Source organism: Ursus maritimus, unplaced genomic scaffold (genome assembly GCF_017311325.1).
Source record: "Ursus maritimus isolate PB19 unplaced genomic scaffold, ASM1731132v1 scaffold_18, whole genome shotgun sequence".
NCBI lineage: Eukaryota > Metazoa > Chordata > Mammalia > Carnivora > Ursidae > Ursus > Ursus maritimus.
Window position 1 is genome coordinate 39,905,317 of NW_024424230.1, and position 10,340 is coordinate 39,915,656.

At 38.8% G+C, this 10,340-nt stretch overlaps 1 long non-coding RNA gene across 1 annotated transcript in view; it reads left to right on the top strand.

Annotated features, from left to right (window-relative positions):
* The first annotated feature begins 535 nt into the window (after positions 1-535).
* Positions 536-10,340, top strand: part of LOC121103262 — a 17,879-nt gene continuing 8,074 nt past the window's right edge. The window contains exon 1 of the long non-coding RNA XR_005835410.1: positions 536-681. This is a non-coding gene — a long non-coding RNA (uncharacterized LOC121103262). The remainder of the gene's footprint in view (positions 682-10,340) is intronic.

Consider the following 10,340-nt stretch of genomic DNA (forward strand, 5'->3'; position numbering starts at 1 on the left):
AGATATTTAATCTGCCGAGTAACCTGGATAAGCTTCTTTATCTCTCTGTGCTTCAGTTTATTGTCCAAAGCAAGGCTCTTCAGTGAGTGAGCGAGTCAGTCGTTGACAATTATTTCTTGGTCGTCTACCGCAGGCCAAGTGTAATTCTAGGTGCTAAAGATACAGCAGTGGGGGGCGCCTGGGTGGCCTAGTCCGTTAAGCATCCGACTCTTGATTTTGGCTCAGGTCATGATTTCAGGGTTGTAAGATCAAGCCCCACTTTGGGCTCTGCACTGGGCATGGAGACTGCCTAAGATTCTCTCTCCCTCTGCTCCTCCCACCCCTCTCTCTTAAAAAATAGATAATAGATAGATAGATAACGAATCAAGACACAACAGTGAATAAAACAGCCAAAGTCTGTGTTCTCACAACAATTGCATTCCAAGAAGGGAGGGAAGACATAACAAATGCACAAATACGTGTATAATGTCATACTGCAATACACGAGACAAAGAAAAAACAGACTAAGGGACAGAGAATTATGGGAGATTTTTATTCTATTAAGTGGTTACAGGAAGTCCTATGGGAGGGTGGCATTTGAGCAAAAAACCTGAAAAGAGAGTAAGCAAGTCAGTTGTTACGAGGGCAGGAAAGGGAGAGAACATTCTGGGGAAAGGACACCGCTAACACAAAGGCCCTGAGGTAGGACTTCGCTTGGTATAGTCCATAAAGCTCGTGTAGCTGAACTGGAGAGGAAGAGAGGAAGAGGGAGAGCCGGTGGGGTGGGACGGCCGCGGAGGGGAGGGGGTTCTGTGGCTCTGAGAGTGGTTTCGGATCTTAGTTTGAATAAGGGAAGAGCCTGCTGGAGGGCATGAGTTAGTTATAACAGAGCCTAAGCCACACGTGCAATGAGTTAGCGTGTGTAAAAGATTTTCTTCTTCCTCCTCTTCTTTCTCTTCCTCTTTTTCTTCACCACCTTATCCCCTTTTTAAAATTTTATTTTCCTCCTCAGTTTCTTTCTTTTTTTCATTTCTTCTCCTTCTCTTCCTGCTCCATCTCCTCCTCCTCCTTGTCCTTTTTTTCTTCTTTTTGTCTTGTATTTCCTGCCTCCCAGAATTAGAACGGAGTTTGCATCCTCGCCCCGCTCCTTGCCAGATCCCCTCATTTGCGATCACAGGGGCGGCGCCCGTGGGAGTGACTTTGGAATATCGCAGAGAAGACAGAAGTAGGCATGAACTAGCAAGTCTTTCTGAGAACTGAAACTGCTAATATCAGCATTTGGCCTCTTGTTCTTCTTCTCACAATGGGAATCTGACTTGTCTTCTGACGTGTCTTTACAGCTCGGAGCCTGGTCTGATTTCAGATCTGGTGTTTGCCTCCTAGCTAATTTACATTACCCTTGAGGTTTTGTCTCCATCCCAAGTCAGCCGATTCTGGCTATAGTGCTTGAAAAATAGCCCTTTTAAACAGAGCCTGCTTGTCCTTCCTAATCTTACATCATGACTTGGGCCTTCTGTATTCCGCTGTCTAGTTTCTATTCCTCTCTGCACCAGCAGCTCTGTAATGCTATGTGCTGGTAAGAAAAGTAAAAGATGGAACTAGTCACACTCCAAGGAGCCTATTAAATAAATATCCAGAACGATCTTGATGATTAAGCAGATTTTAATCTGCAAAGATCTCAAGGAGATAAAATTTGGCAATATATCTAAATTTATTATAAATTAAAAATCATCTCCATTGTGTGTACTGGTGTTCACTTTATATAAAAAGAGATGACACTTGTCAAATTGTTTTACTAGAGAGCTAATTTTCCCTTTGGGATTATTTTTGTGTCCAAATAACATGTTTTAGATAATTTAGGAAGGCATCAATGTGACTAGTGTATGATACAATGATTATTAATGCATTTTATCTATTATTAATTATGTCAGCTCTACCCAAACTCACAGTTAATTCGGTTTTCTTTTTTTTTTCTTTTTCCTTCTCTATTTAAAACCAAATGCTTTATTTCACACACCATAAAAGCTCAGTGCAATTCATGTGTGGTGGATAGACATTTATAAGTGCTTTCTTCCTGCTGCTGCTGCTTTTTCCAAACATGAATCAAATAAATGTACTTGAGATGGTTTCTATGAGAAAATTAATTTATTTTTCATACCTTGTCAACATTAGGTGAAAATCCCAGTTTTGGGCTAGGGGCTATTTTCTAAAATTGTATTTTAAAATTAATGAGGTTAAGAATTCAGGATAAAGACCAATATAAGTGGCATTTTTTTCCTGCTTTTTTATTTTCCACCTGAAATAATACTAAACATGCAGATATTGTCCACACTCATACCTCTGTTGGTGAGATGACATTTTTTGTTTTTCCCCCAGATCTGGGCAGGTTCAGAATCCCTGTATTTTGAGGAGTCCATAGGAATTTTTTTTTTCCCCAAGGAGAGCTGTGTATTTTACTAATTTCACTATGACCCTTGAGACAGAGATAATGGGCAATGGTACCAAATATAGTACTTTATTCTTTATTTGAGGCAGTTTTAACTGGCAGGCTTCCTTCTATCCTTTAATAACATTACACAGCAAGTTGGCATAATTTCTGGACTTTGAAATTTCTCAGAAGAATTTTGTAAAGTAGTTTTTTGGAAGTGACATACAATTCATACATTTCTTGTCAGAACTTTCACTCTGAATAAAGTAGGAGTCCACCGGTGGCTTTCAATCAGAGAGAAGTGAGTTCCGATAGCAGTACCCACCTCACTGGATCGCTCGGAGATTAACCCGGCGAGTACACGCACTATGCTTAGCACGGTGCCTGGCCTGGAGCGAGCGTTCAGGAAATGTGAGCATTTGTTTGGTCATCCGCTTTACCAGACCTAGAGTCAGAATTGGGTTTGGATCCCCAGCTTCACCCAGTTACCAGACTCCCTCACCTATGACACTGTGGAGGCCCTCACAGTCAGTTGAATGACCTCAATATCCGGACTTCACGAAAAATACACTGAAGGTCATAAACTAGCAGGTGACATTTAGAAGGTTGACCTTTACTGCTATTTGGCATCTTATCCCTAGGGGTCCAGAAACCTAAACAAACAAAAAACCTATTTGATGATTAATCACCTGAATGGCTTGGCCCGAGGGTTAAATGCTATGTGTCAAATAATAATGTTATTCTCTACATCATATGGTTTACGCCCTACGGTGTGATCCTTGATCAAATTCCTTCTATTAATCTAAACTATCCCTGCCCCTTTCAGGGCAATTCGTGATGTTTTTCCTCTCTGGGAAGAGTAAATTGCATCAGCATTAAATAAAAACGGAACTTGTTGAATCAGTGAGTCAGTCGAGGAGGTTCCTGGGAAGGAGAGGGAACAGTTGTGCCCTCGGCTGGACATCGTGTCCCTCTCTTAGCTTCTTCAGTTCCGGCTCATCCATGCCATGCCTTCTGTAATCCCGCGTTCTTTGCGTCTACCTATAAACTAACCTCGGTCCTCGATGGCAACTACTTACCCGGATCCCATACAATATTTGAGAACAAGTTCTAAAGCTTTTGTAGGTTAGCATGAGCTCTCACTTTTTTCCCTTTTTTCTTCTGTTTTTAGCTCTCACTTTCAAAGAATGTGTTTTTATTGGCACTTTCTGAGGTTTCCCCCCCGCTCACTTTCCAACTCCCTGCTTCTTTATCTCTCAGAAAGTTTCTACTTGATTTCACTGGTTCTGATTCACTGATTCACTGATTTTACTAGTCCTTGTATGTATTTTGTTGTCTGGGAATTATTTTTGTATATTCATTTTCTATCGTCATGTAAGAACTCACAAATTTAGTGGCTTACAACAGCATACATGTGTTACCTCGAGCCCATGGGGGCAGGAGCGTGAGCCCAGCTTAGCCTCGTCCTGGGCTCAGGGTCTCATGAGGTTGTTATCAAGATGTTAGCTGGGCTATGGGCTCACCTGGAGGCTGGCTATGGAAGAATGGCTTCCAAGCTCTTCCAGGTTGTTGGCAGAATTCATTTCCTTGCAGCTGTAGAATGGAGGGCCTCCAGTTTTGGCTGGCCATTGTCTTTATAGGTTGCCCTCAGGTCCTTCAGGCCATGCCAGTGATCACAGCCACTCCATGTCCTTGCCCTGTGGGCTTCCTCAACACAGCTGCTTGCTGTCTCCCTCCAGTCTAAGCCAGAGACTTAGAAAAAGTAACCTAATCATGGCAGTGACATCCCATGATCTTTGCCATAGTCTATTGGCCAGATGCAAATCACAAGTCTAATCTGCATGCAGAGAGGGGGGCATGACACAAAGCCATGGACACCAGCAAGTCATAGGAGGTCACTTAGTTCTGTCACCACACCTTGTCTCCTGGTCTCACTGAAAATGGAGCTTCAGGATTTTATATCTATGCTTTGTTTTTAATGATTCTTATTGCTGTCAAATGAATTCAGAAAGGAAAGGTAGAAAAACACTGACAGATCTCTATATTTAGGGAAGTGGGTGGGGGATGGGCTAGATGGGTGAGGGGCACTAGGGAGGGCACTTGTTATGATGAGCACTGGGTGTTCTATGTAAGTGACGAATAACTAAATTCTACTCCTGAAACAAATATTCCACTCTATGTTAACTCCCTAGAATTTAGGGGCGCCTGGATGGCGCAGTCGTTAAGCATCTGCCTTCAGCTCAGGGCGTGATCCCAGCATTCTGGGATGGAGCCCCACATCAGCCTCCTCTGCTGGGAGCCTGCTTCTTCCTCTCCCACTCCCCCTGCTTGTGTTCCCTCTCTCGCTGGCTGTCTCTGTCAAATAAATAAATAAAATCTTTAAAACAAAAAAATAAAAAAATTTAAAAAATTAAAAAAAATAAAACTTTCTAGAATTTCAATCAAAATGTGAAGAAAGAAAATAAAAATAAAGTCAAAATAAAGATCCATTGATACAATTAAAAAAAAGATCTCTATGTTTATCCTGAAAGCCCATTGATAGAAATTTTAATGATTTATTGAGGGATACAATTTCTTTAGGCCATATTAGAGTTTCGGACATGTAGCATCTTATATCTGTGTCGTAAACACGTGGCGTTTTCTGTGGTAGCTGTTCTATCTAGATGCAACGGATTATAATTTGCATCTGTAATGTTTAGGATGATTGGGAAGAGGAAGGGAAGGAAGAAAACTAACGTGGAGTCTGTGTTGGATAGTTTAGAATTTAATTCTGACATGTTGCTGTATTTATTTTATAGATCACGAAACCGAGGTCAGACATTAAGGAAGTGGTCCAGAGCCATAGAAATAGTTGTGGAAGGGCATGGGGCCCAAGTAGCTCAAATTCATACCTCAGTCTGTCTCCATATGGAGCTTCTTCAGTTTCTATGTTTTTTGTTCCTAAGTGGTTAGGGTTCCAGAAAGTCCAACAGAAAACTTCTCAAATCAGTGCAGTCAACATTTCATTATTTGAAATTGTTCAAAAATGGGATATCCTATGCTTCTCAGAATTGAAAAGAATGTACATTCTGAAGTGTTTTGTGTATGTCATTTAGGTCCCCACGGCTAATCAAGTTGTTCGAATATCGTATATTCGTATTTTGTCCATCCATTCTACCACACGTCTGTACTGAGAGAGGGAGGTCTGTTAAAACCTCCTACTGTTGTTACGGATTTGTCTTTTCATGTCTTTGACCGTTTCAAACAAATTTGGAATTTTTATATCTTCCTCTTGAATTGATCATTTGGCCGTTTTGAAATGTTTCTTTTTTATCTCTTGTAATATTTTTTGCCTTAAATTTTAATTTGTTTAGTAGTAATGTAGCTACACCAACTTTCTTTTGCTAAGTGTATGGCATTTCTCTTTCTCTTTTCTTTACTTTTATCGCATCTGTATCTCTATTTTTTTAAAGGTTTTTTTTTTTTTTAAATTTATTCATTTGAGAGAAAGAGAGAGAGCAAGCAAGAGCACGAGCATGGGGAGGGTCAGAGGGAGAGGGAAAGCAGAAGCAGACTCCCCACTGAGCAGGGAGCCCTATGCAGGACTTGATTCCAGGACTGTGGAATCATGACCTGAGCTGAAGGCAGATGCTTAACCAACTGAGCCACCCAGGCACCCTAAGATTTGATTTGATTTGATTTGATTTTTATTTATTTTTTATTTATTTTTATTTTTTTTAAAAGATTTTATTTATTTGACAGAGATAGAGACAGCCAGCGAGAGAGGGAACACAAGCAGGGGGAGTGGGAGAGGAAGAAGCAGGCTCCCAGTGGAGGAGCCTGACGTGGGGCTCGATCCCAGAACGCCGGAATCACTCCCTGAGCTGAAGGCAGACGCTTAACGACTGAGCCACCCAGGCGCCCCTGATTTGATTTTTAGAGAGAGAGAGAGAGAGTGGGGAGGGGGAGAGAGAGAGGGAGAGAGAATTCCAAGCAGGCTTCATGCTGAGGATCCAACACAGGCTGGATCTCACAACCCTGAGGTCATGACCCGAGCTAAAATCAAAAGTCAGACGCTCAACTGACTGAGCCAAACGGGCACCCCCAATTCAGTTTAAAAAAAATTATTTCATTGTATCTCTACTACTAGAGTTCTGTGTGTGTATACATATATATATATATATACACACACACATATATCTGTATCTGTAAGTATGTATTTATTTATACACTTTTTGAGATAAATTCACTATCATACAATTCATGCATTTGTAATGTGCAATTAATTGAATGGTTTTCACTATAGTCAAAGTTGTGCAACCACAATCACAATCAATTTAAATACATTTTCCTCACCCCCAAAAGAAACCCCATATCCATTAGTTATAATTCTCCAGTGTCTCTGGCCTTATGTACTAGCCAACTAGCCTACAGATTTGTCTATTCTGCACATTTTATTTTAATGGAACCATATAATATGTGGTCTTTTGTGACTCTTTTCTTCAGCTTAGTATAAGATTTTTAAGGTTTATCAAGATTGTAGTGGGTATCATTATTTTAGTCTTTTTATGGCTGAAAACACTCCACTGTCTGAATATACACATTTAGTTCTTTTATTCATCAGCTGATGGACATTATTATTGTTTCATTTTTTTAGCTATTATGGATAATGCTTCCATGAATATGCATGTACAAATTTCTGTGTGGATATGTTTTCATTTCTCTTGGGTATACAGCTAGGAGTGAAATTACTGAATCACATGGTAATTCTATGTTTGAGTTTTCAAGAAACAGTTAAAATGCTTTCCAAAGCAGCTGTACCATTTTACATTCCCACAAACGGTGGATGAGAGTTGTGATTTCTCCACATCCCTAGCAATGTTTATAATCTGTCTTGTTGTAGCCATCTTAGAGGATATGAGGTCATATCTCATTGTGATTTTTATTTGTCTAATAATGTTAAGCTTCTATTCATGTGTTCATTGGCCATTTGTATGTCTTCTTTGGAGACATATCTATTCACATCCTTGGTCCGTTTTTAAAGTAGGTTATTTTTCTTTGTATCATTGAGTTCAAAGTATTCTTTACATATTCTGGATATATATTTCTTATCAGAAATGTGGGGCACATGGGTGGCTCAGTCAGTTAAGCATCTGCCTTCGGCTTAGGTCATGATCCCAGGGTCCTGGAATCAAGTCTCATATTGAGCTCCCTGCTAAGCAGGGAGCCTGCTTCTCCCTCTTCCTGCCATTCCCCCTGCCGTGCTCACCCTTTCTCTTTATCTCTTTCTCTATGTCAAATAAATAAATAAAATCTTAAAAAATGTAATTTGAAAGTATTTTCTTTCATTTTGCAGATTGCCTTTTAACTTTCTTGATATAATTCTTTTTTTTTTTTTAACATTTTGGTTTTTTTTTTAAAGTAATTTCTACACCCAAGGTAGGGTTTGAACTCAAAGCCCCAAGATCAAGAGTCAAATGATCTACTGACCAAGCCAGCCAGGTGTACCTGATAGTGTTCTTTGAAGTACAGATATTTTTGGTTTTGAGAAGTCCAATTTATCTATTTTTTTGTGTTATAGCTTATAGTTTTGGTGTTATGTCTAAGCAATCATTGCCAAATCTGAAGTCACGAAGATTTTTTCTGTATTTTTTCCTAACATTTTATAATTTTAACTCCACATTTAGGATCTTGACCCCTAAGAGTTGACTTTTATGTATGCTGTAAGGTACAGATGCAGCTTCTTTCTTTTAGATGCGGCTATCCAATTGTCTCAGCACCATTGCTGGAAAGACCGTTCTTTCCCCTATTGGATGGTCTTGGCAACTTTATCTTAAATCGGTTGACTCTAGATAGATACACGGGTTTGTATCTGGGCTCTTCATCCTATTTCACTGATCTCTGTGTCTGTCCTTACACCACTGGCACACTTCTTGGTTGCTGCTGCTTCCTGGCAAGTTTTGAAATCAGAAGGTGTGTTCCTTCAACTTTGGTCTTTTTTTCAAGATTGGTTTAGCTAATCTGGGTCTCTTCAGCTTCCATGTAAATTTTAGTATCAGCTTATGAAGTTCCACAAAAAAACAGCTTGTATTGAATCTGCAGATCTAGGATTTATTACCCTTTTAACAGTATTATGTCTTCTGATCCACAAAGGCGAATTTTTATTTATTTATTATGATCTTCAATTGATTTCAACAATAGTTTTCAGTTTTCAGAGTACAAGTTTTGCACTTCTTTTGTTAAATTTATTCCTAGTATTTTTTTTTAATGTTACTGTGAATGGAATTATCTTAACGTCATTTTTGGATAGCTTTTTTTTTTAATTTAAGATTTTATGTATTTGTCAGAAAGAGAGAGAGTAGCAGCAGCAGCAGGCAGAGAGAGAAGCAGGCTCCCCACTTGAGCAAGGAGCCTGATTGGGACTTGATCTCAGGACCCCGGGATCATGATCTGTGCCCCAAGCAGACGCTTACTGACTGAGCCATTGAGGCGCCTCTCATTTTTGGATTTTGCAAAAATAGAACTGTTTTGTGTATATTGATCTTGTATCTTCTGTTTGTGTCCCTTTGTGTTAGGTTCATCTCTTGTACACTTGCATATTCTCAAAGTGGAGAGTTTTGTTTTATCTCTTTTTCCAATCTAGAGCTATATTTCTTTTGATAAGTATATTAAGGCTTGTTACATTTGTGGATATTAAAGGAATATTCAGTGATAACAAAATTGACCTATTACCTTATTACCTCTTCTCTCTTCCCTTACATTTCTTGTACCACAAAATTTTTGTCAATAGTGTTATCTTCCATAGCGCTTACTTTTGTACTTTTAAATATGCTGAGACTTCTGTTATTTGAGTTGTCCTCTTTATACAATATATTTTCAGTATCAGCTAATGCAGGTAAAGGAATTAGAATACATATTCTATTTCCCACCTTCTTCATCACTTCTAATTTTTGGCAGATTTATAATTTTTGCATTATCAGGGCATTTATGTCTCATCTACTGCTTTGTTATTCTAATCCTCACATCTGTTTACTCTTAATATGTTTACATATTTAATACATATACATTTATAAATGTAAAATGCTTGTTGACAGTCCTTTACTCATAATTTTTAGCAATAATGGATAATGGAAGTTTGAAATCTGTGAGTTTCTAGAAATTTGAGATCCCGTACTTGGTATAGCTTGTTCTTGTGTATTGAAAGACAATGTCTTCATATTTTTACTTTTGGTAACGGTTAACTAGATTGTTGCAGATCAACCATCAGGCCTGGGAAAAATAGAACAACTGAAGACATCATTACTATTTTTTCAGATTTTTTATTTGAAAGGCATCAAGTCAGAGAATATTTGAGGGCTTATTGAGAAGGTAAATGGAAGGTGGTAATCCCAACATTTTGGCATCACTTTTTCCCATGAAGTACTAATCAATTTGTAAATAATGCATACTTAAGATGTCTTTCGTTCTTTGTTTTTGCTAAGTTTGATGTCTGGGTTTCCCCACCGACAGTATCTGTCAATTTATTGTGTTTCTCTGAATGAACAATATTTTCCTGTTTCTTTGCCTCATGGTTTTTTGTTAAAAATTGGGCATTTGATTTTTATAATGTGGCAACTCTGGAAATCAGATATTTCCCTTCTCAGGGGTTTTCTGGATTTTAAAAAAGCTGTGGTAGTATTTGTTTTGAGACTTTTCCAAACTATGCAACAAGTATTCCTTGTCATGTATGCTCACAGAAGTCTCTGTTCCTTTAGCTCATGTTCAGAAAATGCTTTCCTTGAATGCCAGGAGCTGAAACTGATAAACAAAAATACGTAATCAACTGAATGAAAGAAAGAAAGAAAGAAAGAAAGAAAGAAAGAAAGAAAGAAAGAAAGAGAAAGAAAGAAGAAAAGAAAGTTCTCTCTCCCAGTCTTTGCAGAGTAGTCTGTGTGTGTGTGGCGGGGGGGGGGGG